Here is a 9,406-nt window from a genome sequence, read left to right as displayed (position 1 = left end):
CATGTATGGCGCTTACTAACCATTGGCCTCGAAATGTATGTCAAGGTCAAGTTCTAAATCTAAATGCTAACATCGGCACTCTCAACAGAAAAGATAGTGAAGCATTAAAAATGAATGCTTATTAGGCCATTTTTTGGGGTGCCTCAGAGCAATTATATTGGGTCGATAATGCCTAGTCATGCAATGCTCTTTTAGAGAATCGGTTCATCCTTAAGAAGATTTCTGTCCTCATTTGTCTTATTTTTAGAACAAACACGCTTGATTTTCAAAAGTACTTTTTCAGAAAGTATCATTTAGTCAAAATTTTTGAAAAATTTACGTTGAGGGCAAAGAATCTAAATAGTAGGTATACTCGAAAATCTTAGTAATATTTTAAGTTAAGAACATTTTTCAAGCATCCCTTAGTTAATTACGGTGTACTACACCGCTATCCCACACTTAGAGGAACATTGTCCCTAATGTTCATTCTTAGATTTTAGGGACCTAAAATCCCACACTTAGAGTTTGAACATGTCAGAAAATGTATCTAAGCTCAATATTGGGTTGGAATCCCACAATTAGTGATAAGCTTATGATAGGGTATAGTTTAAGGATATAACGAAGCAAAATAAACAAATGAAGAGAAAGAAACGAGTTACTCCCCTTGGGTGCGGTTGTGAGCTGAGGATCTGAAGGTAGACTGAGTCATAACCATCTTCCGCTGGATTCTAATCGGTCTTCTTGAAGTGTACTCGAGCTCATTAGGGCGTTCTCATCCTCCATACAACATCCACCAATAACTTGCAAGGAAATAATCAACGGGTTTCTTGTCATTTCATCATTATTCAAAGTGTCTCCACCACAGGCATCAATATTCAACATACCGATGAGATTGATGTAGACATAGAATAAGGTATGCCCAATGAGAGGTGAAGATGTTTTAAAGTGAATGCTTCGTTTAGCTTGAGATATAACAAAGCTATCAACTTCTTTTACCTCATTGATTTGTGCGGGTTGGTCAAAGGGGTCCTCATCACTCCATGATGTGTATGTCATTATGTATTTGAGTGATGGTTTTATTTTCGATATGATCGGAGGCGGAAAGCGATATTGCTGATGAAATATGCTCTTCTGTGTCCCAGTAGTGATGGTGCATAGTCATTTCCTCGATCAATCTCCAGGCCTCGTCAGCAACGAAGTTCATGAAGTTACCCTGAGAAACAGCATCAAGAGTAGACTTGTTGTTCTGATTCAGACCTTTGTAGAAGGTCAAAATCTGATCAGAGCTCTCAAGACGGTGGTTCGGGCATCTTCAAAGCAAATGTTTGAATATTTCCCATGCATTGTAGAGTGATTCATCGGAAGCTTGTTGAAAGTTTACGATATCATTCCTAAGTCTGATTTGTTTTGATGGGGAAAAGTACTTGATTAAGAAAGTTGTTGCCATTTCGTCCCATGAGGTGATAGAGTTGGGTTCCAACCTCTCGAACCAGGTTTTTGCATGAAGAGCTAAGGAATAGGGGAATAGATACAGATGAACTACATCTTGTTCAACCCCGTTTTACTTATATGAGTTAGATAAGGAGAGGAATCTATCTAAGTGAGAGTTTGGATCGTCAATTGGTAAGCCGTGGAATTGGCAATGGTTCTGAATGAGTTGTATGATGCTATGCTTAAGCACAAAAGACGCTCCGTTAACCTCTGGATAGAGTATCGGTCCTCCTCGTCCTTCTAATGAGGGTTTGGTGATGTCAGCGAGAGTGATGCGTGCGGCCATCGTCGAACTATCGACAGGAAAGTGTGGATCGCTTTGGATGGGTACAATGTATGATATTGTATAGAAGAAAGGATGTGTCGGAAGAATTCTTAGCGGTCTAAGTAGGTTAAACCATCCTAAAGGTTCACTAATAAGGAAGTCCATTTAAAACGTTTTAATTAATCTAAATTAAGCTAATATTGTGATGACCCGGGAATTTCCGACCAAATTTAAACCTAATCTTTATATGATTTTGACGCGATAAGCAAAGTCTATAAGGTTGAGTCTCAAAAAGTTTGAACTGTTTCATATATTCATTTTGATCTTTAGACTGTGCCCGACGATTCACGAACAATTGTATGTAAATAAATGTGTACATATTATATAATATAATGAAAGTATATATAATAATTAGAAATTGTAAAATAAATATATTAGGAAACTGATATGTGATTTAGTTATCAAGAAAGATAATTTTAAAATAACTAAAACTTGTTATTAATTGATTTCGAACATAATTTGTCAATGATTAACAAAGTATAAATTGTATAATGTAATACTTTGAATTTAAATTGTTTTGATATATATAATTGATACATCTAACTAAGTAATGAATCTGGATATGCAAAATATAATTATATATAGAAATTTGAATAATATATATATATATATATATATATATATATATATATATTAAGTTTAATTGGAAGTAGAATATAAATGTACATATATATTATGCAGAATACAATATACAAAATCAGTAATTTGTGTATTAACAATATAATTATTAAATTTAGATTAATTACAGATTAACATAGAATCAAATCAGTTCCACGTTTCTATCATCTGTATCAGATTTTGTTTTCATGTCCCTGAAATAGTTGAACATCAAATCGATCGTACCATTCAGTTAGCAATTCCTTTCTTCTTTTTATCTTTTTCTTCTTGGATTGATTCTATCTGTCGACAACAATTCTCTTCATAACAAAGATTCTTTCATAATTGATGAACTCATTTGAACTCTCCATTCCATTGAACCACCACCATACGACTTCATTAACCCGAGAACAAGTTGTTGTAAAATTCTTTTCTTTTTCTATTTGAACTTCGATCACAACGTAAGAGTATAATTAACCACCCTCTTCTATCTCTACTCCAAACTATCATGTGTAATATATATCCATAAACATTCATATCCTTATTCGTTTATGTTTGATCGTAATCAACTTGCAACAAACTGAAGACATGATTGACGAAATACTGTTGCTCCCATCACAAACCCATTAAAACACCACCATAAACCCACCTGCTTCATCGCTACAGCTACTGCTGTATACTTCTGTTATACTTCTGTTTTGCTCCAAATAAAAACCACAACCGACTCCCAAGACTCATTCTCATCGACTACCACTAACCACCTTGATGAACACCATAACCTCCATCATCACCAATTTCAAACGACTACCACGTTCTCCTTCTTTGTTTCTTTTCTGTTTTCGATCAAGCAGCCCACAAACCAACACCCCTACTGTATTTTAATTTCCTTTCGTCTGAGCAGGCTATCACCTTGCCTCTTTTATTCACCATTGAGCCACCCTTCAACCACTTTCAACCATCACCGTAAACCACTATTTCCTGTTTCTTTTTTGGTTCTACAACAGTGAAGAGAATGATGCATGATGATACTATTGTTGTAATGGAACCACCACAACTACTTTTATCTTCTGTTTAAATAATGAAGATACAAAAAGATGATGATGAAAGTAATATGATTTTATGGCTACACGTTTTTCTTTTTATTTCTGGCCGACAACGAGATCAAAGATCCATTTATTTATTTGGTAGGGTTGCTTTGCTGTATTGCATGGATTCAATAAACAAACTTTCTTAAATTTAAATTACAAATGGATCATGATGTGGGGCTGTTTAGATTGCTTATGGCCGACAGCCATATAGAGATAGATATACATATATGACAACCGGTACACGATGTTAATATCCAGCTATTACTCCGTATTTTTTTTTGCTTTTCGAGTGAGAAACCAAACAGGACATAACCTTTCTGTTGGGCCAAGATCCATTAAGTTGTTGGGCCAAGGATTACATCTTTCTGTTGGGCCGTGTTTCGTGCATGTTGTTGGGCCCAAGACCCGATCTATGTTGCTGTATGTTTGAGTGGTTAGCTGGAATCGATTTGTTAGGGTAGAAGATAACAAGATATCTCGATATAAATATAACTGGGTTCGGAATGATTCAGATAAAATAGAAGTAGACGAGTGGTTAGACTGTGTGTTACATGAGCGGGAGGTCGAAGGTTCGAGCCCGGGCATGGGCTATTTTTTTTTTGGAAAATCCTTCTTTTAAGGTAGTCTTTACTTATTCACTTATTATTATTATTATTATTATTATTATTATTATTATTATTATTATTATTATTATTATTATTATTATTATTATTATTATTATTATTATTATTATTAGTATTATTATTATTACTTATTACTTATTAATATTATTATTATTATTATTATTATTATTATTATTATTGTTATGATTATTATTGTTATTGCTATTAATATTAGTACTACAATTATTATTGTCATTAATCTTATTAATATAAGTAATAATTATCAATTATTATTATTACAAGGTATTAGTAATATCATGATCATTATTAGTAGTATTAATATCATTATGATCATGATTAAGATTATTATTATTATTAGTATTATTATTACACTTATCATTATTGTTATTAATATTATTATTATTATTATTATTATTATTATTATTATTATTATTATTATTATTATTATAAAAATAATACGAATTAATCATTATTTTCATTAAAATTAATATTAGTATCACTTTTGTAACTATTAGTATTATTATTATTATTATTATTATTATTATTATTATTATTATTATTATTATTATTATTATTATTATTAAACAAATGTATCATTATTAACAATATCCTTATTTTACTAATATTATCATTTTAATAAAGTTATTCTTATTATTATTATTATTATTATTATTATTATTATTATTAATTCATTAATATCATAACTATCATAAACAGTAAAATTAATATTTTTACAAGTATTATTATTAATATCATTGTTATTATCACTAATAGAGCTATTATTAACACAAGTACATTATTAATGTTATTACCATTATTTTTACTAATAATAATTTAATATAATTAGAGCTACTGTTTCGTTAAACAAATGAAGTACATATATAAATATATATATATATTTTACACACATAACATAACAAAGTTTAATACTTTATATACAAATGAACATATAAAACATATATATATTATTAACCTAAAAATGATATAACTAATACATCTATATATTTATGTGATCAATTACAAATATGAATATTAATATATATACAAATAATATAGGTTCATGAATCCGAGGCCAACCCTATACTTGTTCAATGTCGTTCTATGTATTTTTACTACAAAATACATTAGGTGAGTTTCATTTGCTCCCTTTTTACTCATTATATTTTTGGGACTGAGAATACATGCGCTGCTTTATAAATGTTTGACGAAATAGACACAAGTACTTAAAACTACATTCTATGGCTGAATTATTAAATCGAATATGCCCCTATTTAGTCTGGTAATCTAAGAATTAGGGAACAGACACCCTAATTGACGCGAATCCTAAAGATAGATCTATTGGGCCTAACAAACCCCATCCAAAGTACCGGATGCTTTAGTACTTCGAAATTTATATCATGTCCGATGGAGGATCCCGGAATGATGGGGACATTCTATATGCATCTTGTTAAGGTCGGTTACCAGGTGTTCAATCCATATGAATGATTTTTGTCTCTATGCATGGGACGTATGTTTATGAGAAATGGAAATATGAAATCTTGTGGTCTATTAAAATTATAAAATGATTATTTATGCTAAACTAATGAACTCACCAACCTTTTGGTTGACACTTGAAAGCATGTTTATTCTCAGGTATGAAAGAAATCTTCTGCTGTGCATTTGCTCATTTTAAGGATATTACTTGGAGTCATTCATGACATATTTCAAAAGACGTTGCATTCGAGTCGTCGAGTTCATCAAGATTATTATTAAGTTAATTATAGTTAGATATATTATGAAATGGTATGCATGCCGTCAACTTTCAATGTAATGAAAGATTGTCTTTTCAAAAATGAATGCAATGTTTGTAAAATGTATCATATAGAGGTCAAGTACCTCGCGATGTAATCAACTGTTGTGAATCGTTTATAATCGATATGGACTTCGTCCGGATGGATTAGGACGGGTCCTTTCAAATATTATCTAACCTAACTACGGTTAACTAGTAACTTCTGACAAAGCTAGTCTCAGTCAAAAGGGTCTCTTAAAAACTAACTAATCTAAACATGTGACAACCCGGAAATTTCTGACCAAATTTTAACTTTATCTTTATATTATTTCGATACGATAACCAAAGTTTGTTAAGTTGAATCTCAAGGATTTTAAACTGTGTTTATACATTCATTTAACCTCGACCAAATTTTGACGATTCACGAACCATTATATAAATGAATATGATTATATATATATATATATATATATATATATATATATATATATATATATATATATATATATATATATATATATATATATATATATATATATATATATATATTATAACTTGAGAATATTAACAAAGTATTAAACGTATAATACTTTACATGAACATATTTGTTTCAATATGTTTATCGGTGGAATTAGAAGATAATATCAAATGATTGATTTATCAGATACATTGTATGATTATGAGTCTTTGTTGTGAGGTCCACGTTGATTTGAGAAATCGTTCGTTTTTAACAATATTCGGAAAATTATAAAGTGATTTACATGTAAGAACAAATGTGTCAATTAACGAAGGTTAGAAAAAAGTTAGTGGAGAATTGAATTTCATAATATTCGGTTGATCTATTTTTAAACGTGCGGAAATGCTTTTCGATTCAATAGAATTTGATTATTAAAATGTTTTGTTTAAATAACATAATTTGAATATATACCATAGGATATTAATTATTAGAATTAAATATATAAATAACTCGCAACGTGTATTTAAAACATGTTTATGAATATTGAAAATATATATGATTTCAAATTAGTTAGTAAACGATAGTAGCATTCATTTATTCGATTGATAGTTAAGTAAGTTAATTAGAACGTTTGAGAAGTTAAAATAACGCTAGTACATAAATGAACTATAGTTTTAAAGTGTAAACGTTACTTGATATAATATTTTCTATTATTTAAAAGATTTAGAATTTATATTTTTATAAACTTTAAATATAATTAGCCTTGAAAAACTATGGATTATATCGATAAATAAATATTTCGAGTATATATATTGTTATACGAAAATATATATACTCTATATGTGACAAAAATATAATATTTATTTAGTTATATAATTAATTGATTATATTTATCCTTCTTATAATAAAGATTTTAAATAATATTAATTATTATATTTTTATAAATATCGAGAAAATGATTTATAGAAGCAAATGACCAAAACACTTAATTGATTAAATTACACTTCGAGTAAAATAGTTTATCGATGATTTAAGTCTAATTATTGATAAAGGTACGTATCGCAAAATGTAAAGTACAAGTTTTCTAAGCATACGAAAGGATGTTCGAAAAACCAGAACCGGGACGTTAGTTGAGCGACAACGTACGAGTCATCGGATCAAAAATTACAAGTCCACTTTGCATGTAAATATAATATAATATATAATTAATTAAATAGATTAGATATATAAATATATATAATAATAATAATTAAACTAAGTGTCGGCAGCTCTCGTTGGTCGAATGTGTGCTGGAAATGGACCTCATGCGATCGCATGAGGACTCCCTCACAACCCCATGCGATCGCATGGTAAGCTTGGACCAAACACTTCTATAAATATGCTCGAATTCGGTTTACAGCACACAAATTTACCTATATCTATCTCTGCTCTCTATATTTATATATATTATAATTATATTATTATTATTATTATTATTATTATTATTATTATTATTAATATTAAGATTATTAATATTAATCTTATTATTATTAGTATTAGTATTATTAGGAGCAATATTACTAGTATTATACATAAAATACTACGACGAGGTTATGAGCGGGTTATTTCAAGACGAGTTTATAAAGTGGGATAGAGCTAAGGAAATTATGCTTTATAGCTATGGAGGTGATGTGTATTATTCGTGGGTATGCTCGTGAGTCAAACCTAGTGTTTTTCATCTCCGTTGCGTCTACGTACTTTCCTACAATATTGAATCTCAATATTGATACGTGCGCACTCATAACTTAACTTTTATATATTAATAGTGTATCCCTGACTAGTGTTCGAGTATATATGATTATGCATGCTTGTATGTTTAATTTTGTCGTTAAATAGTTTATGATAAATGATGAATTTAATATATATATGCTACTGAGATAAGGTATATGATATGCATGTCGTTGGAAAGCTGGCGAAAAATTAATAACTTTTCATTTAGGAAAAGTATTGTTTCGATGAACATATTAAAAGATACGGCCAACTGAATTTTAGTATTGTTATTAAAATGATTATTATTATTACTATCATCGTTATTATCGTCGTTATTATTATTATTATCTAATAATAATAATAATAATAATAATAATAATAATAATAATAATAATAATAATAATAATAATAATAATAATAATAATAATAATAATAATAATTATTATTATTATTATTATTATTATTATTATTATTATTATTATTATTATTATTATTATTATTATTATTATTATTATTATTATCATATTCGTTATTAATAAATGTATTACCATTAAAAATTGTTATTGTTATTATTATTACTATCGTTATTATCGTTAAGGTTATTATTAATATTATTAATAATATTATTATTATTATTATTATTATTATTATTATTATTATTATTATTATTATTATTATTATTATTATTATTATTATTATTATTATTATTATCATTAATATTATCATAATATTTATTAGTATTTGTATCACTATCAGTAAAATTAATATTAGTATCACCTAATTATTATAATTACTATTATTATCATTATTTTGAATGCAATATAAAACACGATTAAAAGCTATTAAACAAATTGATTAGGAAATAATGAGTATAAATATCATGATGAAATTAAAGTATTGTAAGATATCGATTCAGATAAAAAAATATTGTTTTCATTATTTTTATCATTATCATTATTATTATTATTATTATTATTATTATTATTATTATTATTATTATTATTATTATTATTATTATTATTATTATTATTATTATTATTATTATTATTATTATTATTATTATTATCATTAAAAGTATCATTAATATTAAAACTATCATTTTTATTAAAATTATCATTTTTAATAAGAATATTATTGTTAGTATAAAATATCATTATTATTATCATTTTAGTATTCTTATTATTAAAAATTATCATTTTGAATTGAATTATTATTTTTATAAAATATTATTATTATTACAAAATAATACAACTTATACTTATACTTATTATTATCAATATTATTTTATCAAATAAATATGCGATACAAAGATGTTTTTACCACACGTAA

At 27.3% G+C, this 9,406-nt stretch overlaps 1 non-coding gene across 1 annotated transcript; it reads left to right on the top strand.

Moving 5' to 3' along the window:
* The first annotated feature begins 1,271 nt into the window (after positions 1-1,271).
* On the top strand, positions 1,272-1,378 carry LOC139887175 (small nucleolar RNA R71). Its single transcript, XR_011773016.1, has one exon. It is a non-coding gene; the product is annotated as a small nucleolar RNA R71 (small nucleolar RNA).
* Positions 1,379-9,406: the final 8,028 nt, after the last annotated feature.

Source organism: Rutidosis leptorrhynchoides, chromosome 1 (assembly GCF_046630445.1).
Source record: "Rutidosis leptorrhynchoides isolate AG116_Rl617_1_P2 chromosome 1, CSIRO_AGI_Rlap_v1, whole genome shotgun sequence".
NCBI lineage: Eukaryota > Viridiplantae > Streptophyta > Magnoliopsida > Asterales > Asteraceae > Rutidosis > Rutidosis leptorrhynchoides.
Note: the sequence above shows the minus strand (reverse complement) of the source record. Positions and strands in the feature narration are given on the sequence as shown.